The sequence below is a fragment of the Schistocerca nitens genome, chromosome 2, assembly GCF_023898315.1.
Source record: "Schistocerca nitens isolate TAMUIC-IGC-003100 chromosome 2, iqSchNite1.1, whole genome shotgun sequence".
Classification (NCBI taxonomy): Eukaryota; Metazoa; Arthropoda; class Insecta; order Orthoptera; family Acrididae; genus Schistocerca; species Schistocerca nitens.
The window spans coordinates 502929583-502956347 of NC_064615.1; positions in this window are offsets into that span (position 1 = coordinate 502929583).

Here is a 26765-nt window from a genome sequence, read left to right on the forward strand (position 1 = left end):
TTCATATTTTCGCAGACTGTATCTCCTTTTCTCTTTTTGCCATCTATAAAGCAGACGACTTCGCTTTCAGCCCAGCGGCAAGGATTTAGATTTATCGCGAGATAAGGGAGAGGGGTGCAGGTTCGTTGGGTTAAGTTTGAATCCACTGCCACGTCGTCAACGTAAATCAAATTTATCCCGGCACGACATCACGCCGACCGGTAGAGCTCCAGATATCGGAATTTTACCTCCGCTCTGGCTCGTTGGTTTCGCATCTCACGCGTAGCTGCGATTTTGTAGGGGGTGGGGGTCGCCGCCTTGTGTCTTTCTGATTTAGACTGATTGCTGCTTCGTTGCCAAGCGACGCACCTCTAAGATGCCAGACACTGTTGTTTCCTTAAGAGTGAGAAGCGAACACAAGGAAATTATGAGACATTTTCATTTTTAGTTTGCATGCTAAGTTCTGGGAAGTCAGAATTTAGCTGTGAACTGCAAGGTAGAGTTGGCTAGTTGTGTTGTTTCAACGATTCTGCTATTACAGTTTTGTATGTCTTCATGAGTTCTCTTGTGCCAAATTCTAATGTTATTGTTTTTTTTTTCTCTTGTTTGTGTTGCAGGTAAGGAAAACGGGAGCTAAGCACACGCGTAGCTGCTGAGTTGAGAGGAACGTTGGCTGCTGAGTTGCGGCGGCTCCACATCCGCCGTCGGAAACTGACTGCTCCTGTTTCTGTCATACACAGGAATAGCGCCGAGTCTACACACTGCGTAACAAGTAAATTATTTTATTATCTTTCGATTTCAGGGATATCGTAATCATCAAAATAATTGTCATTGCTATTAGAAGCATTTATATAAACGTTGGAGGTTTTTGTAGGCCTATGATGATTCTTAGTACATTTGAACGCATTTATCGGGCTTTTTAGCGTGGTTGAACAATTACTCTCGGAAACCATACTGACTTCGCGGCCTTACTGAGAACTAACTTCATTTCGTGCTTAGGTAAACACAATCAGGTCCAGTACAATGTACAAGCGGAGGACAAAAATAGCCAAATACCGCGGTAAACGCGTGCTTGAACATAAATGAAGGTGCTAGCGAAACCTTCAGCGACGTCGTGCAAGACAGACAATATATAAAACTATTGAGGATGTGGAAATGACAACATCTGCAGCCGACAAGAAGAAGAACACAATTAAATCTGTCGCGGCACACTCGCTTCTAGATGGACCCGCAGTCTTTTGTGGATGTAAATTGAACTTCAGCATGGCAATGGATGGCTGACCGTGGCCATTGTTCGAGGAGGAACAGGTGTTCCAAACGTGTCTGGACTGGAAAGTTTCGTCGACAGAGACATCATCGCCTACAAGACATCGTTACCTGAACTTACCACTGTTTTACCAGAATGGTATAAGATACCCGTGAAAGCCGCACAGGACCTGTATATATCCATTGCGGGACAACTGGAAGCTGTTTTGAATTCCATATGGTTTCGTACACCGTATTAAGCACGCTAATATGTTGCGTTTTTGCTGTTTCCATATTTTGTCCATCTCCTATAATTCTTCAAAGTATAAGGAATGACCGTGGTCGGATCATGCAACCCACGACAGCTTTTTATTGGCTCTGTTAAATTTATTTATGGTGAGCCGGAGAAAAGAACGGCAGTACTGAGGAAGAACCGTACCGTGGTCGTATCATGCAACCCATGACAGCTTTTTATTGGCTCTGTTAAATGTATTTGTGGTGAGCCGGAGAAAAGAACGGCAGTACTGAGGAAGAAAGCTTAAAATCGAGCGTCAGTGATTTTATAATTGACGAGGTCGTTTCGGCCCATACTACGCAGGGAAGGATAATTTCTAGGCGAAATGGGATCGGAATGTCTGCAACCTTATATTGCGGTGTGTGGCACTTACATGATCAGCATTGGTATAATTCGCTGCTGTTTTAAGACTATATGTAACGCGCCAACGTGGTCCGAGGTGGTTAGGTCACTCGCTGCCTGTGCCTACGTCTGCAACATTACCCGTCCTCAATCTCGTAGCTTTCCTGTCTGTCGTCATCTCAAAAGTGAATCGTACAGAACTCTCGTTGATACGGTTGAAGACCTTGGGGAGCGTACAGTACAGTCTTGTCAAGATTTGCGACATGAATCGATGAAGTTCGCAATAATCCGTAAGTCAGTGCAGAGACGAGTGCAAAATTGCTTCCAAATGCGAGGTCGACATGAGGAACACCTCATTTTTACTGATACTACCACACAGTAAATTGTAATAAGCAACTTACTGAGGCAGCATTGCATTTCTTGTTAAAATAGGATCCGGGTGAAATTTGAGGCCTTTCAGTTGGGGACTTAACATTTCGCACATAGTACGTTTGTATTAATCCAGACAATATATCGTAGTGAAGTTATTAGTTGTTCGTAACCACACATTCGCATTTATCTCTTAAAGGGCTTGTCTGCGGACCCATGTTTACTGGAACCATTTTGTCTTCAGTATCGTACAATGTAGATGGGGATAAAGCGCCGCAATTTTTTAAGTTCTGCTTATATTGTGGTCAATGAGGGGTAGATTTTCCCGCGAATTCAAATTTAAGTCATAGGTTCCCTTGTTACCTATAACCAATCCTAATTCCAGCTCTGTCTGATTATTAATCACAGATACATTTACAATTTAGCTTGAAGAGAAAATTGCGGAGTTTTACTTCACAAAATAGGGCAAAGTCCCGCAGTGTGGGTCTTTGCCATTTCAGATCAATGTTTATAAAATGGATGAATGCATAATAAAAACACTTGAAACAACCCATTGTAACTTTCTTGCGTAGTCAAATCACCCAACACAATATGGAACTGAAATGTCTCGTAAAACCGGCCGCTGGTGGCCGAGCGGTTCTGGCGCTACAGTCTGGAACCGCGCGACCGCTACGGTCGCAGGTTCGAATCCTGCCTCGGGCATGGATGTGTGTGTTGTCCTTAGGTTAGTTAGGTTTAAGTAGTTCTAAGTTCTATGGGACTTATGACCTCAGCAGTTGAGTCCCATAGTGCTCAGAGCCATTTGAACCATTTTTTTGTCTCGTAAATTTGAACACGATGCTTAAAAATATTACAAAAGTAATATTTTCTTCTCAAAGACAGGAGGATTAGCAGGGTAACCTGAAAGCGTTGAATTACTGGGGCTAAGCCATGTAGGTACCTAGTAAATAGTGTATTTACTTAGACCCTATGATTCTTCCTCGAAGTCCCAGGTTCTTGTTGTTGTTGGTGTTGTTGTTTATCTCCTTCTTCTTCTTCGGATACTTCTTCGCCACATAGCAAGCCAGTATCTCTATCTGAGCTACTGTCGTGATTTAATAAGTCTGAAACTGACTAAGAAGGATAATCAACTGGTCGTTTTGTTTCTATCGCACGCTCTTTTTTTTTGGGACGTCTGTCCTTCTCAGTAGCAAGCTTTTGTTTATCCATTCGTTCTTCTTCCATTCGTTCTTTATTGAGTGTCGACGTTAGAAATACAGACTTCAGTTAGTTGCCAGAAAGTTTTCTCTAAATCTTTATTTTAAACAGGGGAATTATATCTTGGGTGAGATACCCTCACGCATTGTGTGTCGAATATGACCTTTTCCGGGCGTTACGATTGAAGAATTGTCGTCACATTGTCGGAGCTGCGGGGTTTACGTCAAAACACGTTCTGGGATTTGCCACATTTCACGATTTTCTGACAAATGCGCCATTGTTGATTTTGGATACCAGGTGGAACAAGTAATTCACGCGAAAGTAAAGGCTTAAATGCAGTAGTATCAACGAGTAACTCGTTGATTCTTCTTTTCAAATCCTATATTATACATTGCTCAAGAAAACATCAGGAATATTTTATGTAAGCAGTTAAAAACAGACTTACCTCTTTATATCGCCTTCGAAGTGACCTACCGGGACGAACTTCCATGGAACAATGAGTTACAATAACACAACCCTGCCACCTCGTGTTCAACTCCTGAATCGACTGCAGTCAATTAAAAAATTGAATTGCTCAAAAGAAAACAGCCAACAAATAATGTAAATAACAACAGTTGTAATATAATGCCGAACAGTTGTCTAAGATTAGCGCCGGCCGCTGTGACCGAGAGTTTCTAGGCACTTCAGTCTGGAACCGCGCTGCGGCTAAGGTCGCAGGTTCGAATCCTGCCTCGGGCATGGATGTGTGTGATGTCCTTAGGTTAGTTTGGTTTAAGTAGTTCTAAGTCTAGGGGACTGATGACATCAGATGTTAAGTGCCATAGTGCTTAAAGCCATTTGAACCATTTTTTCTGTTTTTTTTTGTTTTGTTTTGAAGATTAGCCTGTCGGTCCCAAACCGGTAGCGGTGCTATTTGTATAAATAGATAGCGTTAGTAACAGTGGTCATTCCTGATTTTTTCTTTGCAAGAAGCAACTTGTGTTGTGCACATAGCCACTGTCTCAGAAAGTTTTCGACAAAATAGCAGGAAGAAAGTTTTTGTTCGAAGGCACCATTAATACCGAGGCACTACAAATTTTTCTTGATAATACAGGTACAGATATAGAGCATTAGGTTTTTACTAGCAGAGCTGTGATCAACGAAAGCCACTTTCCGCATAACTTAAATTTTGGAAATTTGTGTTAAGCTCCTATGGGACCAAACTGCTAAGGCTATCGCTCCCTAGGCTTACACACTGCTTAATCTAACTTAAACTAACTTACACTAAGGACAACACACACACACACCCATGCCCGAAGGAGAACTCGAACCTCCAACGGGGGGAGCGACACGGACCGCGGCAACGCGCGTTAGACCGGACGACTACCCCGCGAGGCAATTTTGGAACTCCAGAGTGAAGCACAGCTGGGCACAAAGACCACGCGTCATATACCGGGTGATCAAAAAGTCAGTATAAATTTGAAAACTGAATAAATCATGGAATAATGTACATAGAGAGTTACAAATTGACACACCTGCTTCGAATGACATGGGGTTTTATTAGAACCAAAAAAATACAAACGTTCAAAAAATGTCCGACAGATGGTGCTTCATCTGATCAGAATAGCAATAATTAGCATAACAAAGTAAGACAAAGCAAAGATGATGTTCTTTACAGGAAATGCTCAATATGTCCACTATCATTCCTCAACAATAGCTGTAGTCGAGGAATAATGTTGTGAACAGCACTGTAAAGCATGTCCGGAGTTATGGTGAGACATTGGCGTCGGATGTTGTCTTTCAGCATCCCTAGAGATGTCGGTCGATCTCGATATACTTGCGACTTCAGGTAACCCCCAAGCCAATAATCGCACGGACTGAGGTCTCGGGACCTGGGAGGCCAAGCATGACGAAAGTGGCAGCTGAGCACACGATCATCACCAAACGACGCGCGCAAGAGATCTTTCACGCGTCTAGCAATATGGGGTGGGGCGCCATCCTGCATAAACATCGTACGTTCCAGCAGGTGTTTTATCAGCCAGGCTGGGGATGATGCGATTCTGTAACATATCGGCGTACCTCTCACCCGTCACGGTAGCATTTGCAGTCCAGCGCCATCTGTCGAACATTTTGTGAACTTTTTTTTTTTTTTTTTTTTTTTTGTTCTAGTAAAACCCCTTACCATTCCAAGCATGTGTGTCTATCTACATTATTCCGTGGTTTATTAAGTTTCCAAATTTATACTGACTTTTTGATCACCCGGTATTAACACAAGTTTGGAACACTATCTCCATCCTTTGGCACCATATCATGTCATGGATATGCATCAGGTTACGAGAACAGAATAGCACTGAAAACGCCTTTTGCCAAAAATTGGAACTTAGAACGTTTCCCATTTCCTCTCTTTGTATGTATAAGGAGCAATCAAAAAGTTTCCGTTGGAGGTCATTGCTGCAGCGTTTATGCAACGTAGCGCGACTCCGACGGGTACATGTAGGCACGGACACGTGGGCTAGGGAATACTGTGGCATTCGTGTCTTTCCGACGTGCATACGGTAAATGTGAAAACGTGAACTACGGTCAAGTTATTACTAAATGCGTCCAAACAGCACCAGCGTGCTGTTATTTTTTTCTTGGCTGCTGAAGGACAAGCACCGGCAGACAGCCGCCCGGAGTGGCCGCGCGATCTTGTCGCCCTGTCACGGATTGCGCGTCCCCTCCGGCCAGAGGTTCGAGTCCTCCTTCGGGCATCGGCGTGTGTGTTGTTCTTAGCGTAAGTTTGTTTAAATAGTGTCTAAGACTAGGGACCGATGAGCTCAGCAGTTGGGTCCCTTAGGAATTCATACACATTTGAACTGGCAGACATCCATCTGACGATGAAGAATGCGTATGGGGCAGCAGTCTGTAGGAAATCATTGTTGTGGAATTGTGCGCAAATTTCCGTGCTAATAGCGATAATGCCCGTCCCCATAACGCAAATGTAAAGCAGTCGTTACTCCAGCTCTAGTGGGAAACAATCGAGCACCCGCTCTGTAAGTCAGATCTCTCCCCATGCGATTATCACGTCTTCGGTCCCCTGCAAAAGACCTGGAAGGATCGACAATTTTTTTTTGACTAATGTACGCGATAGGACACGATGTTTTACCAAACGGGTATTCGAACCTGGTGCGTAGGTGCGATGTTTGCCTCAAAGTTCACGACGATTTTGCATGATTTCCATACTGGTTCTAGACTGTGAGGCCTTCGAACAGAAAGCTATTAATTGTCCCTTATACAGAGCAGTTGGTAATGAATACGAGGTGCGACAATAAAGTAATGAGACTGATGTGAAAAAAGATGTTGCTTACCGTTTTAGTCAAGTTTAGTGTTGTCTCCTTCAAAGTAGTTCCCTTCTGATGAACACACTTTTTCCAGCGCTTCTGCCATTGATAGTAACATTTCTGGAACTCATCTTCTGTAATATCCTCCAAGACCCTCGTCACAGCTTTTTGGACATCTTGTGTTGTTTGAAAATGGTGTCCCTTGACCGCCGTTTTGACTCTTGGAAATAGAAAAAATTCGAACGGAGCGATATCTGGTGAATAAGGTGACTATAGTAGTACTGAAATTTGTTTTGATGTTAAAAATTGCTATACTGATAGAGCAGTATGGGATGGCGCATTATCGTGACGCAGAATCCAATTATCAGCAATGTTGGCACGGACATGAAGAACCCTTTCTTTGTAGTAATATTGGTTAATTGTTCGTCCAGGAGGCACCCACTCTTTATGAACAATTCCCTTGGAATCAAAGAGGCACACAAGCATGCATTTCACTTTTGACTGACATGCGCGCTTTTTTTGGTCTGGATGATCACTTTGAGCACCATTGCGAACTTTGGCGTTTTGTCTCTGGATCGTACTGAAAAAACCACCTTTCATCGCCAGTGATAACACGGTTCGACAATTCTGGATTGATTTCCGTTTGCGCTAACAGATCGGCTGCCACATTTTTCCGTCTTTCTCGCTGTTGTGGTGTGAGATTTTTGGGGACCATTTTTGCACAAATCTTTCTCATACAAAGATCTTCAGTTATTATTAGGCGAACCGTTTCTCGATTAATGTTCTGTTCTTCTGCAATCATTTTCACGGATAATTTTCGATCAGATCACACAAGTTCATGCACCCTGGCCAAGTTGACTTCCGTCCGTGAGGTTGATGGTCGTCCACTGCGGTCTCCATCTTCAACATTCGTTCTGTCTTCACTAAACATTTTATGCCAACGAAAAACTTGAGCTCTTGACATAACCTCCTCTCCAAAAGCCTTCTGAAGCTTACCGTAAGTTGTCGTCGCGTTTCCACCCAATTTAACGCGAAAAGAAGTGGCATACCGTTGCGCAATATTATGCGGTTCCATTTCCGTGACGAGAGACACAAACACATCTTATTACAGCACAACGCACGACTGAGCAGTTGCATCGATGTGCCGCTTGGACTAGAAGCAGCTTATAGACCAAGGTCAAAGATATTGTGCCTACTCAAGCCTGCAGGGTTGCCACATCTTGCAAAGAAAATCAGTCTCATTACTTTTTGTCGCACCTCATATGCAGTAGTGACGAATAAAACATTTCATTCAAATAAGACAGTCTCAACGGAAGTATGACATTTCATTTTTACTACATGGGACAGCTACAGTTAAAAAACCTCTCACGCAAGCTGCCCGAGAGGAGTCATCTAGAAAGACTTGTAAGTAATTAACTGTGCGAGTTTCTAGCAAATTGCTGAAAAAAAAATTTCTTCGTCACTGTAAAACTAGACCAGAAAATGTACATGATTTCTCTGGGAGCAGCTGCATTATTCAAAGGGCCGGGTCGCGAACTCGTCGCGGAATCCAGAAATGTTTGCAGTTAAGTATTCTGTGTGATCTCATTGCCGTGACGCGTTCTCATTCGTTCGGCGACTCATTACTTCCGCACGGCTATCCGTCCCCAGGAGCCTAAACTCGCGCGCCGCTGAATACCGGACGCAGCTGTCGCCGCTGCCGTGGCACGCCCTGGCACCTCACCGCAGAGATCCGCCGCGGCGCGGAATCCACTGTGCGTGCCGCGCGCGGTTGCTCTGTTTGGGCGCCGGGGCCGGAAGGAGCGCTAATGAATGGATCTGCGGCGGCGCTTCGACATTTAGCGCTCGCTGCTGTTGCCGTTTTTAACGAGCAGAAACGAGCTTCATTAAGAGGCGCCCCAAATTACGTGTGTCATTAAAATGCGCGTCCCAGGCTGTCGGCTGCTGGCTGTCCGCGGACTCGCCTTCCTCGGGGACGTCGCGCCGATTTTGCCCGCCAGTCGCGGCGGCGCTGAATGCCGCAGGTGAGGCGACGACCGCTAGCCACGTATCCGGTGTTGCGCTGCTGCACACCTTCATCTGCGCTTCTCCAAATGTACAGTTTGCTGTCTCCACATTGACCCACTGAGATTATGTAAAAACTGTAATTCTTTTGTTCGTCGTTTTCATTTCTGCATTTCTCCTTACACTTCTCCCCGCATTGCTCTTTGCTTTCAAACGACTCTTTGGTTGGAGCATCCGCAGCAGTGGTAGTACATTTTGTAGCAAGAACTCCGCAGACAGTTGTATCTTGAATCAATCTTATTAAGGAACTACTAGTTTCGTGACTTATAGCCACATTATCAGGAACATATCAAAACAACAAGAAATAAACAATGACAGTGACTGAAACCTTATACATCAAAGTAATACCAGAGCCCAAAAGCAACTAATTATGAGAACAGGTAAAACACAAATGTCCTTTCTTCCTTTCTTTCTTTCTTTCACTTGCGCCTTTGTCCCGCAATGGTCGCAGGGTCGGCGTGATTACAACGGAATTGGCAAGGTTAATTGAAACGGATGGCCGGATGCCCTTCCTGCCGCCACCCCATGCCCCCCAGGATGGAATCAGTGTACCCCAGCTGTCTGCGTCTAGTGGAAACCATGAAATAGTGCGGAAGTGTTACAAATATCTGCGTGTCGTGTAACTGAGGCGGAATGTGGGGACCAGCCCGGTATTCACCTAGTGGGATGTGGAAAACCGCCTAAAAACCTCCTCCAGGCTGGCCGACACACCGGCTCACGTCGTTAATACGTCGGGCGGATTAGATCCGGGGCCAGCGCGCCTACCCGAGTCCAGGAAGCAGCGCATTAGCGCTCTCGGCTAACCTGGCGGGTTCTTATAAATACACATGTGTATTTAGAGAAATTAAAGCGTAGTAAACGTAAAGAATCTAGAAGACACAGCCTTCATAGCTAAAACAATGTTCGTAGGGCGAACTGTCAGTGAATAAAAAGCCGGGCTACATAAAACATCCTACACCACGTAACAAGGATGCAACTATATCCAAAGAGCTAAAGTGAGACACTGTACTAAAAGCAACATATCATCCTGGCGGGAGTCGCAGCAACCCTTCCAAGAGCGGAGAGAGGCGGTGAAGCAAAGGCTACGGTGCACGAGTCGCCGGCGCTTGACGTGGCATCTACATCTACATGGATACTCTGCAAATCACATTCACAGTAATCCTCTATTTATTCCAGTCTTGTACAGCGGACGGAAAAAGCGAACACCCGTATCCATCCGCACGAGCTCTGATTTCCCCTATTTTATTATGATAATCGTTTCTCCCTACGAAGGATGGCGTCAAAAAAATACGAGGGTTTTTCAATAAATAATGCCCCACTTCTTTTGCTCATAACATGTTTATTGTTAAGAGTCAGAATTTGGTGACAATATACAACATGTCTTGTCCGTGTCCTATGTTTCTACGTAGTCTCCATCACGTTCTATGGCTATACCGCGCGCGGAAAAAGCGAACACCCGTATCTTTCCGTACGAGCTCTGATTTCCCTTATTTTATTATGATGATCTTTTCTCCCTACGTAGGCTGTCGTCAACAAAATACGAGGGTTGTTCAATAAGAAATGCCTCACTTTTCTTTCTCAGAACATATTTATTGTTAAGAGTCAAAATGTGGTGACGATGTACAACATGTCTTGTCCATGACTTACTTTTCTGCGTAGATGGTTGGTTGGTTGGTTGGTTTGGGGAAGGAGACCAGACAGCGAGGTCATCGGTCTCATCGGATTAGAGAAGGACGGGGAAGGAAGTCGGCCGTGCCCTTTGAAAGGAACCATCCCGGCATTTGCCTGGAGCGATTTAGGGAAATCACGGAAAATCTAAATCAGAATGGCCGGACGCGGGATTGAACCGTCGTCCTCCCGAATGCGAGTCCAGTGTCTAACCACTGCGCCACCTCGCTCGGTACTTCTGCGTAGTCTCCACCACGTTCTATAGGCGTACGCCAACACTGTGGAAGAGCATGTCTTTCCTGCTGCTAAAAGCTCATCTCCTGTAGGCCTAGCCACGTTTTCACTGCATGACTGACACTCTCACCTTCGAAGTGTACTGCCCGCAAAGAATTTTTAAGCGGCCCAAAGAGATGTAAGTCCGAGGGTGCCAGGTCTGGACTGTAGAGTGGAGGAGGCAATGATGTCCAACCCAATTTTACGAAGTGATCCCGCGTTCTCAGACTTGTGAGTGGCCGTGCATTATCTCGTTGGAGCAAGATTTCTGTTGGATTTTCGTCCGATCGAACACGTCGGAAACGGTTCTTGAGTTTATTCAGAGTCTTCACGTATGCCTCTGGATTGATGGTTGAACCTCTTGGCATCACATCCACGAGAACGACACTATCACAGTCCCAGAAGACTGTCACCATGACTTTCCCGGCAGAGGGGGTCGTCTTGAATTTCTTTAAATGGTTCAAATGGCTCTGACCACTATGGGACTTAATTTCTGAGGTCATCAGTACCCTAGAACTTAGAACTACTTAAACCTAACTAATCTAAGGACATCACACACATCCATGCCCGAGGCAGGATTCGAACCTGCGACCGTAGCGATCGCGCAGTTCCAGACAGTAGCGCCTAGAACCGCTTGGTCACTCCGGCCGGCTGAATTTCTTCTTTTGTGGTGAATGAGGATGATGCAACTCCATGGACTGCCCTTTTGTTTCCGGCGCAAAGTGGTGCACCCAGCTTTCGTCCACCGTAACGATCCGTGACAGAAAGGCCTCTCCGTCGGTCTCAAAACGGTCCAACAACTCACATGAAATGGTCTTTTTTTTAATGTTGTGATCCGTTGTGAGCATTCGTGGAATCCATTGTGAGACCCTCTTTGACTATCACAGAGTCTCGATCGTTGGAGACGCACTTTCAATGCTGAGCGACAACTGTAGAGCCACTGGTCTAGTTGTGATGTGCCGGTCGGCACGAATAAAGGCATCCGCACGATTCAGCATGTCTGGAGCAGTGGCTGGACAGGACGTCTCGAGCGTGGCTGATCATGGAGCTCTGTTTCTGCGCTTCCTGAGGCAATAACTTTCTTTACCCATCGCCCAACTGTACTCTTATCAACTGCAGCATCGCTATACACTGCACACAAACGTTTGTGGATGTTCACCACGGTTTCTTTTCCTCCACAAAAGAATTCAATAACAACACGCTGCTTGTAACGTGAGTCGTATGTAGACGCCATTTTGACGTTGCACTACGGCTCTGCCATCTGCCAGAACGGCTCGAAACTTCACCGGCGCACAGAACAAACATCAAATGTGAAGCACCAACTAGGGTGTCTGTCTATGTATATTGACGGCTTTTTTTTTTTTTAATGTGGGGCATTGCTTATTAAACTACCACTGTATTTTTGCATTCGGAGGAGAGAATTGATGATTGAAATTTCCTGAGAACATTCTGCCCCAACGAAAAACGCATTTGTTTTAATGATGTCCACCCCAAACCCCAAATCCTGTATCATTTCAGTGACACTCTCTCACATATTTCGCGATAATACTAACAGTGCTGCCTTTCTCTGAACTTTCTCAATGTACTCCGTCAGTCCTATCTGGTAAGGATCCCACAGCGCCCAGCAGTATTCCAAAAGAGGACGGACAAGCGTTGTGTAGGAAGTCTCTTTAGTAGATCTGTTACATTTTCTAAGTGTCCTATCTATAAAACGCAGTCTTTGGTAAGCCTAACTCACAATGTTTTTTGTGTGTTCCAATTTAAGTTATTCGTAATTGTAATTCCTAGGTATTTAGGTTTGAGAGAAACCATAACCACATCCCCTATACTCTAAGCGTACTGTGAAAGTTGAGACGTTGTTACATCAATTTTGATAAAATAAGAATAACAAAGCAAGCAGATAGCACGTATCCAGAGGATGGAGCCAGACGCAAGAGCAAACTACACTATGCATAAAGTGATGCCACAACCGAATACACTGTAAGGAAAAGATACCAAAAACCAAAAATGCTTAAGGGCAAACAAGGGAGACAAACAAGCTGTAATAAACTACGTTACAGGAATCACTAAGCTCTAGCAGTAGAGTCAAAAATAGATAAAAAGCACCTGTCTGGTTGTTCACCGTGAGCAGCGGATGTAATTTCATGCTCCGCATAATCTCCGGTCCTTCTGTAAAGTTGTGGCTCTTTTTCTCCTTACGCAAAATTATGAAAGTTTTACGCATTCTGACCACGGAGTCGCCATACTCTCGAAAGTGGGTACTGAGGACAGACCTTGAACTTTCCAAATCTGCGTGGTCTCTGAATCTCATATCGAACTATCAACCAGTCCACATCACATAACGCTGAGGGCAATCGTCACACAGGATACAATGAACACCTGTGACCTGATATTTTCGACAAGACGCCTGCTGTCTGTTTACCATGGATAAAGAAAGCAGGTCTTACATTTTTTGCCATGAGATGCTTACCAACTTTTTCCGAAAGTTTATCGTAATACAGTATCCTATGTTAACTTATGCACCCATTCACCCACCCATGTTCCCTCTGTAGGGGAATGCCACTCCTGCCCCCCTCCCTGTCCGTTACCAAACCTGGCTTTCTTGCGAAGTATTCTCTTTTTAATACCGGCCACAACATTTCTGACGTGTACAATGACATGAGCAATATGAAGTTCCGAATCAAAAGCCTCACGTGACAGGAACGCTTTATGGAGTCTGTATAGCATGGACCGGAAAGCCACCATCTTGTGTTGTAGCGGATGGATACAGCTGCAATGAATAACTACAGCGATGATGAAAGGTTTCCTGTAGATACCAAAATGGCCTTCGAATCGTGAAAGGAAATCTTGAAATATAAACACGGTAACCAACTTTTTATTCATTGTATATCCGCCCTACGCACATTATGGTTTCAACTATGAAGATTGGGCCTTCTACTCATATATTCTGCATTTACCAAGTTTTAGTTTTTGTATGTATACATGTGTTTTTATCTGTTCTCATAATTAGGTGCTTTTGGGCTCTGGTATTACTTTGATGTATAACGGTTCAGTCAGTGTCATTGTTTATTTCTTGTTGCTTAGATATACAATCAGTGATCTGGCTGTAAGCTACGAAACCGGTAGTGCCTTAATGAAATTTATACTAGACACTGCTGTCTGCGAAATTATTGCTATAATATGTTCTTTTCCTTTGTTCCATTCACAACATTCGTGATTTACAATTTCTTCTGTTGTCGTAGCTTTGTTAGAATCTCATTCTTCTAAACGTTTGTGATGCTACACCTTGCCTGCTTCCAGTTTGCTCCAAAAAGTGCAGCCCAGTGGAGGTGATGCCGTATCGCGTGGCCATGGAAGCATCTGACTCGATCTTACAGGAGTCAATAAAACCGTCAGTTTGAATATCTGTTAATCAAAACTTACAATGAGGTTTCAATTGAACGGGAAGGTCTGTACCGTAACCATAACAATGTTAGGAGCGTAAATTTCTCATTATTTAAAATAAAAAAACAACAAATAAATAAATATGTATAAAAATAAACAACCAGGAAAAGTAATATTAAAGATCTTAATCGAGAGGAAAGAGTGTAATAGTATTCAAATTCAAGATCCTATACTACTTGTGATAAATAATCAGTTAAAATAAAAGTTGCACAATGGTATCAAGGGAGTTACTAAGTGTTTGCGTGGTGGTGGTAAGTTCCTAAGGGACAAACTGCTGAGGTCATCGGTCCCTAGGCTTACACACTACTTAAGTTAACTTAAACTAACTTACGCTAAGGACGACAAACACACTCATGCCCAAGTGGCGACTCGAACCTCCGACGGGGGGAGCCGCGCGAACCGTGGCAAGGCGCCGCAGACTGCGCGAACCGTGGCAAGGCGCCTAAGACCACGCGGCTAACCCGCGCGGCACTAAGGGTTTCAGAAGAGCGGGATTGAGGAGTACTGAAAATGAGGAGCAGCATTGGAGCAGGACCTTGCCTGAAACATCTCGCCATGTTGTGCAGATGGCGGCTTGCAACTGTCTTCAGATCGCGTGAATCACGTAGCTCATTTAGGACTCGTGAATTGTAAACTTCGCGTTCTTTTTTCAAAGACTCTCACTACTCGCGAGTCCTTAGGTCAGATTTTCGCGAACATGGCGCTTATCAGGCGATTCTCTGTGAAGAACACTGACTACACGGACGCTACGTATTAATTTTTTTCCAGGACACCGACAGAAAAAGGGCATGGTGATCTTCGTGGGACCTATTTAAAAAATCGTAATTATTTTATACTGCCACACTAAACGGCCGCTCCTACAAAAAGCTCTACCTGTCTTGCAAGCGATTTCTGAGGGATGTATCCATTCTCCCGATCTGATAGTCTGCCGTTAGCCGGTTGATCGTGTCCGCCAACTACCTGCTAGGAAGGTATCCCGCCGTGCTGGCGTTCTTTCTCAAACGAAGGAGTTGCTCTGTCGGTTTCTGCCCTCTTGGTGACTACCAAAAATTACATTTTGACTGTCGCGTTAATGTCAACGTGGCCCAAAATTCTTCCTGTACAGAGTGAATGATAATATGTAACTTTCGTTTCACTCTCTTCTCCCAAACGGACAAAAAATCGGGAGCAAGGGTTTTCTTTTTTTTTTAATTTTAATCTCCTAACATAATAAGTATAGTATCACAAGTTTCTTGTTGTTATATCCAAACTTTTGTTATTTTATTTTTTGGTCCATCACGCAGTGGGATGAATATGCAGCTCTGCTTTAGTGCACATCATACATTGCCTCTCCCTTGGCTTGTCGCTTTAGACGTTCTCGATTAAAAATACGCGGAATGACCGCACGGTAACGTTTCCAGACAGTTCTCCAAGAATTCAGACCACATGAAACGTAGGCCGATATGTAAATAGGCGGCAGGTAATGCAACACCGTAGACACTGCCACGTGGACTCGGGCGTGATGCCTCGATGATCTATAACAGCTCAACGTTGTAATGTTGCATTATGGATAATTACTTAAACAGATAGCTACTTGCATGTTCCATATATTATATGAATGATTTTTTTTTGTATTGAAATGATTCGGAACGAGACAGAGAACACGATATTTATACATGATTAGTTTCAGTGGTTGGTTACATGCTGGCCATTTACAAGTTCACGAATGGCACACTGGCCTAACAAATCATTAGTTATGTCGACCTATTATATGAACAGTTCCTTCGAATGTTCCGTTGAAATAATGCCAAATATTACAGATTCAAACAATGACCTGAACATGAATGCACTTGTTCGTAACCAGTCGACATTAAATATTGTATGTAACTGCGAAAGAAAACTGAACAAATGATATACACTCCTGGAAATTGAAATAAGAACACCGTGAATTCATTGTCCCAGGAAGGGGAAACTTTATTGACACATTCCTGGGGTCAGATACATCACATGATCACACTGACAGAACCACAGGCACATAGACACAGGCAACAGAGCATGCACAATGTCGGTACTAGTACAGTGTATATCCACCTTTCGCAGCAATGCAGGCTGCTATTCTCCCATGGAGACGATCGTAGAGATGCTGGATGTAGTCCTGTGGAACGGCTTGCCATGCCATTTCCACCTGGCGCCTCAGTTGGACCAGCGTTCGTGCTGGATGTGCAGACCGCGTGAGACGACGCTTCATCCAGTCCCAAACATGCTCAATGGGGGACAGATCCGGAGATCTTGCTGGCCAGGGTAGTTGACTTACACCTTCTAGAGCACGTTGGGTGGCACGGGATACATGCGGACGTGCATTGTCCTGTTGGAACAGCAAGTTCCCTTGCCGGTCTAGGAATGGTAGAACGATGGGTTCGATGACGGTTTGGATGTACCGTGCACTATTCAGTGTCCCCTCGACGATCACCAGTGGTGTACGGCCAGTGTAGGAGATCGCTCCCCACACCATGATGCCGGGTGTTGGCCCTGTGTGCCTCGGTCGTATGCAGTCCTGATTGTGGCGCTCACCTGCACGGCGCCAAACACGCATACGACCATCATTGGCACCAAGGCAGAAGCGACTCTCATCGCTGAAGACGACACGTCTCCATTCGTCCCTCCATTCACGCCTGTCGCGACACCACTGGAGGCGGGCTGCACGATGTTGGGGCGTGAGCAGAAGACGGCCTAACGGTGTGCGGGACCGTAGCCCAGCTTCATGGAGACGGTTGCGAATGGTCCTCGCCGATACCCCAGGAGCAACAGTGTCCCTAATTTGCTGGGAAGTGGCGGTGCGGTCCCCTACGGCACTGCGTAGGATCCTACGGTCTTGGCGTGCATCCGTGCGTCGCTGCGGTCCGGTCCCAGGTCGACGGGCACGTGCACCTTCCGCCGACCACTGGCGACAACATCGATGTACTGTGGAGACCTCACGCCCCACGTGTTGAGCAATTCGGCGGTACGTCCACCCGGCCTCCCGCATGCCCACTATACGCCCTCGCTCAAAGTCCGTCAGCTGCACATACGGTTCACGTCCACGCTGTCGCGGCATGCTACCAGTGTTAAAGACTGCGATGGAGCTCCGTATGCCACGGCAAACTGGCTGACACTGACGGCGGCGGTGCACAAATGCTGCGCAGCTAGCGCCATTCGACGGCCAACACCGCGGTTCCTGGTGTGTCCGCTGTGCCGTGCGTGTGATCATTGCTTGTACAGCCCTCTCGCAGTGTCCGGAGCAAGTATGGTGGGTCTGACACACCGGTGTCAATGTGTTCTTTTTTCCATTTCCAGGAGTGTATTTTAGGTTAGGATTAAAACGTGCTTTACTTTTTATTACAATGTTTGTTACTTCCAACACGCATGCATGTCTAAAGGAAAATACTCTGTAATAGTAATTATTTCAGCCAAGATGGCCAAAACTACGATACCTATAACGTAGAACACGTTTGTCTCAATAACGTTTGTCTCATTAACCCTGTTGCGGGACTGAAGGTAAACTGCGAGAATTGGGACACAGACATTGTGATGTATGGAAGTTTGGATTGGTCCTAGAAGCTGTGTCGGCAAGGTAGCTCAGCGTGTTCGGTCAGAAGGTTAGCTAAAAATGGTTCAAATGGCTCTGAGCACTATGGGACTCAACTGCAGTGGTCATAAGTCCCCTAGAACTTAGAACTACTTAAACCTAACTAACCTAAGGACAGCACACAACACCCACCCATCACGAGGCAGAGAAAATCCCTGACCCCGCCGGGAATCGAACCCGGGAACCCGGGCGTAAGGTTCGCTACCCCCTGTAAAATAATAATAATAATAATAATAATAATAATAATAAACTGACTGAATGGATCAACGATGAACTTTGGCGGGTTTAACGGGACGTCCGTGCCGAACATAAGCAACTAAAAATAACGTACAAAATGAGATCAACAAAAAAAGTCGTTAAGGCGACCTCTAGCGATAAGCGGGAAATCCGGGTTCGAGTCCTGGTCGGGCACAAATTTTTAAGTGTCACCAGCAAGTATGAATTCGTTGGCTAAACCAGCGGACGTCAAAAATATTCGGAACTGCTACAAAATATCGTAATTTGCGTTACTACCATCAGAGTTTTATGTTATTGGGCAAATGATCAAAATTTTTGTTGACTCATATTGAACTCTCTTCTGAGCCACTGGCAGCTTTTCTGCCGATTCTGCAGAAAACTTGAACGTCCGTCGGATGATAAGGGAACGCATGAGATTTCATGGGACTGCAGAAGAACAACGAAGCTCATAAAGACACACAACAGTTTCTTGACTTCCATCATCGCTAGACCCGATCGTCCATAAGGACTCTGGATAACTGGTAGCAATGAGACTGGGTGCAGTGCGTGGCGGCCCGCTGGCAGTGGGGCACTCGCTGAGTGAATCAGGCACTCTAATGAGCGACCTCTCTGGGTGCTCGCGTGACACACACGCGCGTGCCTGGCCAGTTACTGGCGCAAGACTCGCCCGGTCCGTGCCAGGCGGCAAGCACAGCGCGAAGCAAACATCTGATTTGCTGACTCTCGCGAAGAGACTTGGTTTGTTGTAGCTACACTACTGGCCATTAAAATTGCTACACCACGAACATTACGTGCTACAGACGCGAAATTTAACCGACAGGAAGAAGATGCTGTGATATGCAAATGATTAGCTTTTCAGAGCATTCACACTAGGTCGGCGCCGGTGGCGACACCTACAACATGCTGACGTGAGGAAAGTTTCCAACCGATTTCTCATACACAAACAGCAGTTGACCGGCGTTTCCTGATGAAACGTTGTTGTGATGCCTCGTGTAAGGAGGAGAAATGCGTACCATCACGTTTCCGACTTTGATAAAGGTCGGATTGTAGCCTATCGCGTTTGCGGTTTATCGTATCACGACATTGCTTCTCGCATTGGTCGAGATCCAATGACTGTTAGCAGAATATGGAATCGGTGGGTTCAGGAGGGTAATACGGAACGCCGTGCTGGATCCCAACGGCCTCGTATCACTAGCAGTCGAGATGACAAGCATCTTATTCGCATGGCAGTAACGGATCGTGCAGCCACGTCTCGATCCCTGAGTCAACAGATGGGGATGTTTACAAGACGACAACGATCTGCACGAACAGCCGGCCGTTGTGGCCGAGCGGTTCTAGGCACTTCAGTCTGGAACCGCGCGACCGCTACGGTCGCAGGTTCAAATCCTGCCTCGGGCATGGATGTGTGTGATGTCCTTAGGTTAGTTAGGTTTAAGTAGTTCTACGTTCTTGGGGACTGATGACCTCAGATGTTAAGTCCCATAGTGCTCAGAGCCATTTGATTGTTTGCACGAACAGTTCGACGACGTTTGCAGCAGCTTGGACTATCAGCTCGGAGACCATGGCTGCGGTTACCCTTGATGCTGCATCACAGGCAGGAGCGCCTGCGATGGTGTACTCAACGACGTACCTGGGTGCACGAAACGTCATTTTTTCGGATGAATCCAGGTTCTGTTTAGAGCATCATGATGGTCGCATCCGTGTTTGGTGACATCGCAGTGAACGCACATTGGAAGCATGTATTCGTCATCGCCATACTGGCGTATCACCCGGCGTGATGGTATGGGGTGCCATTGGTTACACGTGTCGGTCACCTCTTGTTCGCATTGACGGCACTTTGAACAGTGGACGTTACATTTCAGATGTGTTACGACCCGTGGCTCTACCTTTCATTCGATCCCTGTGAAACCCTACATTTCAGCTGGATAATGCACGACCGCATGTTGCAGGTCCTGTACGGGCCTTTCTTGATACAGAAAATGTTCGACTGCTGCCCTGGCTAGCATATTCTCCAGATCTCTCACAGATTGAAAACGTCTGGTCAATGGTGGCCGAGCAACTGGCTCGTCACAATACGCCAGTCAGTACTCTTGATGAACTGTGGTATCGTGTTGAAGCTGCATGGGCAGCTGTATCTGTGCACGCCATCCAAGCCCTGTTTGACTCAATGCCCAGGCGTATCAAGGCCGCTATTACGGCCAGAGGTGGTTGTTCTGGGTACTGATTTCTCAGGATCTATGCACCCAAATTGCGTGAAAACGTAATCACATGTCAGTTCTAGTATAATATATTTGTCGAATGAATACCCGTTTATCATCTGCATTTCTTCTTGGTGTAGCAATTTTAATGGCCAGTAGTGTATATTGTGCCAAATAACATGTAATAAAGAGTAAACTAAATACGATATTGCAATACCTGTGTTTCTAGGAAGTACGATGCCATGATGCTTCGGACATTTCGATTAAATGTCCCCCCGTAAGGGAATACATGCATATGAGAAGCTCGTGTAGCGTGAAGCGTAGCGCACTGGCTTGCAAAATAGGAAGGTGAACCATACTAGGATGGCATTCGTTAGGCGAATTTACCACCGTGGCTGTTATACCGGACAAATTTTTAGGCTGTTTTCCGCGCTCATTTAGGCAAATTCTGGTATGGTCCCCAATTTTCGAGTCAGAAAATACGATACGAGGGCCGATCACAAAATAAGATTACAACGCCGATATTTCTACAGCTTAACCTGTTAAATTAAAATTAGTATTATGTGATAATTCTGATGCATGAGATTGGCAACTGTGCATAGTTTCAGCCATCCGCCACCTACAGCGCTAATTGAAGGTAAGCGCAAATGGATACTCATTTGGGAAACAGATCTCGCAAAGAAATCCGATCAGTTATTCGATTTCTGTGGGCGCAACGTGTGACCGCGTCTAAAATTCACCGGCAGCTGTTGGTCGTTTACGGACGGGCTGGAATGTCTCATGAGCAAGCCGCAGAATGGTGTCGAAAGTTTGCTGCCGACAGAGAAAACGTCACCGTTGAGGATCTCAGTGGCCGATCCAGCACGGCATCAACAGATATGAACACACCACACGTGGATGAACTGCTTCAGAAGGACAGGAGGCTCGCACTACGTTATTGGACAGTAGAACTGGGACTGTTGTTTCGGACGTGGCTGAGCACGTAAAGACAGAAATTTTCCAGGCGGCTGCGTTGAAACTCATTCAACGAAGCGACAACTGCCTAAACCGATATGGGGACTATGTCGAAAAATAACCTAATGTGTGTACTGCCAATTGGTTGTATTAATGGTATGAAATAAAACGTGGACGTTTCAATGCAGCCTTTGTAACCTTAGTTTCTGATACGTCGAAAAGTAACCTAATGTATGTACTACCAGTTGCCTACATTGATTGTATGAAATAAAATGTGCACCTTTCACTGCAGCCTTAGTTTCTGATGACCTCTCGTACACAAAGAGTTAAAAATACAGAAAATATGTATACAACTCACAAACAGTTGGCGCTCGCGACTTCCCTACCTTAGATAACTGACGACTGCGGCGACAAGAAAGGCATGGGGCAGCAGTTTTAAATAAAATAAATTTGTAAAAATTTGAGTGTAACGGCCCCATACCAAAAACGGTATTAACGTCTAAGTAGTAGCAGAAGTAGATGAAGAAAAATATATTACATAGAGCGTAATAAATGAAAATTAAGCATAAATTCAATCAACACCGAAGAATAAACTACTTATTCGAGGGAGAAGCAGACACCGATAGTAAAATAGGAAAATCACATGCATTGCAAGTTTTTACGACGGGTATTGCATCTGTACAGTGTGGAGAGAAGGTATAACTAAGGAAATAAAAAAACAGTAGGCTGCAAGTAATAAAGTAGTAGAATCGTCAGAAAAATAAATGTAATTAGTCCTGTACTTTGCTACTTAAAGGACTATTAAAAAACGAGGGCTTGCTGGAAACTAATTCCCCCGATTTTTTTAAATTCTGTTCTCAATATCGGTTGACATATTACGTGTCATGCATACTACTCGGTCAACTTCTTTGCTTTGTTGGCACTTGTTGTACCCTCTGCCGCTAGAGGGCTCCGAATGGTGTAATGTGGCGATGCGTAACGTACCTAAGTAAGTGCGTAAAAAACACACGCTATTACCGAGTAAGTAACCGCAGAAAATGTGCCTCCACTTGCAGCATCATCCTGTCATTCAGCTTGACAGAGCCAGACCACGGACTAGCGCTGCGACATCTGAAGAAATCTGACGCCTTTGATTTGCTATTATCGATCATCCTCCATACAGTCCCGACTTGATCCCATACGATTTTCATCTCTGTTTAGAACTTAACGAACATGTCCGAGGACTTCACTCTGATAGCGGTGAAGCGGTGTAAGTAGATGTGAGGTTGTAGTCCGTCAACAAAGTCAAGGATTCTACAGTGACGATGTCAAGAAACTGTTCCCTCGTTGGGAGAAATGTGTTAGTTGCGAGGGTTACTCTTCATAGACATGAAGAATAAATATGTGGAATGTTAATAACGTTTGTTGTATATAAAAAAGAGAGCTTTCACATAAATAATTCGGAGGTTATTCCGTTCCAGCACGTCCTCGTAAATGTGTAAATCATTTGTACAGAATGGCGTATTCCAGTATGCCCGAAAAGATGTACCGAGCGAGGTGGCGCAGTGGTTAGCACACTGGACTCGCATTCGGGAGGACGACGGTTCAATCCCGTCTCCGGCCATCCTGATTTAGGTTTTCCGTGATTTCCCTAAATCGCTTCAGGCAAATGCCGGGATGGTTCCCTTGAAAGGGCACGACCGATTTCCTTCCCCATCCTTCCCTCACCCGAGCTTGCGCTCCGTCTCTAATGACCTCGTTGTCGACGGGACGTTAAACACTAAGCTCCTCCTCCTCTTCCTCCGAAAAGATGTATGTACACCTCACGAAGGACAAGATCATAAGAACGATTACGGCAAAAAGGCTGATAGACTGTCAACAACTTTAGTAAGAAATGGAAGACAATGGACTGCACAGATTAATATGTGATGGAACACGGAGAAAAAGAAGAACAAAATAAGTGCACATTGAAAGAGGGCTTGTACTTGATCGTAACTGGTTTCAGCTGTGCAAAAGACTTCTGACGCAAATGTATAGTTTTCTTGATCACATAACTACTTTCTTGTTTCTTAGTGACTTGCCAAAGAAAAGTACGAGTGGCGTTTGAAAAGTCCGTGCAAAGTCCGAGAATGGCACCACCGGCGTGTATCGAGGTCATGTTTGGTTAGTAGCATCTTTGGAAAGAACACACGCCAAGTTTCAGCCATACTGGTGTATTTCTTTGTGTTTGGCATTCGTGTGAATCTAGGAAGTCGAGTGATTGTCAAAAAATGGACGACAAAGAATTTCGTCTGGTGATTAAACATTACTTTATGAAAGGCAAAACGCCTCAGGAGACTAAAGAGAAGCTTGATAAACATTACGGTGACTCTGCACCTGCGATTAGAACAGTTTATAAGTGGTTTCAAAATTTTCGGAGTGGCCATATGGGCACAAGTGATTCTGAACGTTCTGAACGCCCTGTGGAGGTTATGACTCCAGAAATCATTGATAAAATCCATGATATGGTGACGGATGACAGAAGAGTTAAGGTGCGTGAGATTGCAAGTGCTGTGGGCATCTCGAATGAACGGGTACATAATATTTTGCATAAATGTTTGGACATGAGAAAGCTATCCGCAGGATGGGTTCCGCGATTGCTCACGCTGGACATAAAACGGAATCGTGTGAAGTGTTGCAAGGATGGTCTGTAGTTGTTCAGAAAGAATCTGCAGGAGTTTAAGCGTCGTTTCGTCACTGTGGATGAAACATGGATACATTACTATACTCCTGAGACCAAACAACAATATAAAAAATGGCTTACCATGGGAGGATCTGCACCACAAAAGGCGAAGACGATTCCTTCGGCCGGAAAGGTTATGGCGACTGTCTTTTTGGGATTCGCAAGGGATAATCTTCATCGACTATCTGGAAAAGGGTAAAACTATTACAGGTGCATATTATTCATCCTTACTGGACCGTTTGAAAACCGAGCTGCAAGAAAACCGCCGGCGATTGGACCGCAAAAAAGTCCTTTTCCATCACGACAATGCACCAGCACACACCTCAGCGGTTGTGGCCGTAAAATTAATGGAAATAGGATTCCAATTCGTTTCACATCCCCCCCTATTCTCCAGATTTGGCTCCCTCGGAATAGTATTTGTTGCCTAATTAGAAGAAATGGCTAGTGGAACAAAGATTTTATTGAAAGGAGGAGGTGATTGCAGCAACTAATAGCTATTTTGCAGACTTGGATAATTCCGATTATTCGGAAGGGATAAACAAATCAGAACAGCGTTGGACGAAGTTTATAAGTCTAAAAGGTGACTATGTTGACAAATAAGAAAGGTTGACCTGAAACACGTAAGTAGTTTTTATTTATGCACGGACTTTTAAAACGCCCGTCGTACGTGAATGTTAAACTTCGAATATAATGTCTAAAAAATCGATTTGTATTTCACTTGGTGCTTCGTAAGGATTTCAGTTAGTCACAGCGATTCATACCATGGTATATGACCGCGAGTGCCATAAAAGGTCCATAAAACGAGCAGCGGCCCACTCAACGCGATCCGTCGCGCTCCAGGAAGGCGCCCTACCAGGAACGGTATGCGGCCGCCCTTGTCCCCACAGCGCGGCCCGTGTCTGCCTTCTCGGAACTCTGGCCCCTCCCCACGACCTCTGTACCGCTGGGGGCCGCTCAGTGAGAGGCGTGCAGGGCAGGTGGGCCGCGGTCGCCCCTGCGGAGCTACCAGCATCTCTCAGCGCCCATGATTGCGGTGGTCGCTTCATATACCAACTGACTCCGACTGTGGTGCCTACACCTGAAATCTAAGCATATGTTGTTACTGCGGCCATCTGTCCGAAGGACAGTTTGATGCAGCACTCTACGCTAGACTGTCCTGTACAATTTTCTGCTTCTACACCGAAGCTCCAAACAAACTGGTATAGGCATGCGTATTTAAATACAGAGATATGTAAACAGGCAGAATACGGCGCTGCGGTCGGCAACGCCTATATAAGACAACTAGTGTCTGGCATAGTTGTTAGATCGGTTACTGCTGCTAAAATGGCAGTTTATCACGATATAAGAGAGTTTTAACGTGCTGTTACAGTCGGTACACGAGCGATGGGACACAGCATCTCCGAGGTAGTGATGAAGTGGGAATTTTCACGTATGACGTTTCCACGAGTGCACCCTGATTGTCAGGAATCCGGGAAAGGATCAAATCTCCGCACCTCGCTGCGGCCGGAGAAAAATCCTGCAAGAACGGGACCAACGACGACTGAAGTGAATCGTTCAGTGTGACAGAAGTGCAACCCTTCCTCAAATTGCTGCAGATTTCAATGCTGGGTCTGTCAGCGTACGAACCATTCGACGAAGCATCATCGATATGGCCATTCGGATGGAAGACCCACTCGTTTACCCTTGATGACTGCACGACACAAAGCTTTACGCCTTGCCTGGGCTCGTCAACACCGACATTGGACTTTTCATGACTGGAAACATATTGCTTGGTCGGACGTGTCTCATTTGAAATTGTATAGAGCAGATGGACGTGTACGGGCACGGAGACAACCTCATGAATCCATCGACCCTGCATGTCAGCAGGGACTGTTCAAGCTGGTGGAGGCTCTGTAATGGTGTGGAGCGTGTGCAATTGGAGTGATGTGGAACCCCTGATTCATCTAGATACGACTGACAGGTGACATGTTCGCAAGTATCACGTCTGATCACCTACATCCATTGATGTCCATTATGCACAGTGGCCCTTCTAAGTTTAAACACTTCCGTTGGCCACCAAACTCAGCAGACATGAACATTATTGAGCGTATATGGGATGCCTTGCAACGTGCTCTTCAGAAGAGATCTTCACCCTCTCGTACCCTTACAAATTTATGGATAGCCCCGCAGGATTCATGGTACCAGTTCCCTCCAGCACTACTTCAGACGTTAGTCGAGTCCATGCCACGCCATGTCGTGGCATGTCTGCGTGCTCTTGGGGGCTCTACACAATATTAGACAGGCGTACCAGTTTCTTTGGCTCTTCAGTGTAACTAGTGCAACTACATCCATTCGAACCTCTTTTCTGTAATCATGCCTTCTACAATTACTACTCCACACACGTACATCCTTTACGAAATTCACCTTTCAGTGATGCCACCGGATGTGTCCTACCAAGTATCCCTTATTTCATCCTTGTCTTAAATTTCTTTCCTCCCCTATTCGGTCCAGTAACTCTTTTTCATTACCTGATCCAATATTCAGCACATTCCTGTATCATTTCATTTTAAAAGCTTCTGTTCTTCTCTTGTCTCTACTTTCATCGTCCAAGTTTCATTTTCGTACGAGGCTACACTCCAGGTAAATAACTTCAGTAAAGACATCCGAGCCCTTAAATTTGTATTCTATGTTAACAAATTTTTCTTTCACAGTTATGCTCTTCTTGTTTTTGCCAATTTGCATTTAAATCCTCTTTTCTTAGTTCATGTTCAGTTATTTTTCCGCTCATATATCGTAGCTCATCTCCAGTATTTTGCAGCTCCCTCGGCATCGACTGATTTAATTACTCTTCATTTACTTCTGCTGATGTTATAACGTCTTTTTGTGAGAGTATACATTGTGTTCAGTTGATCTTCCA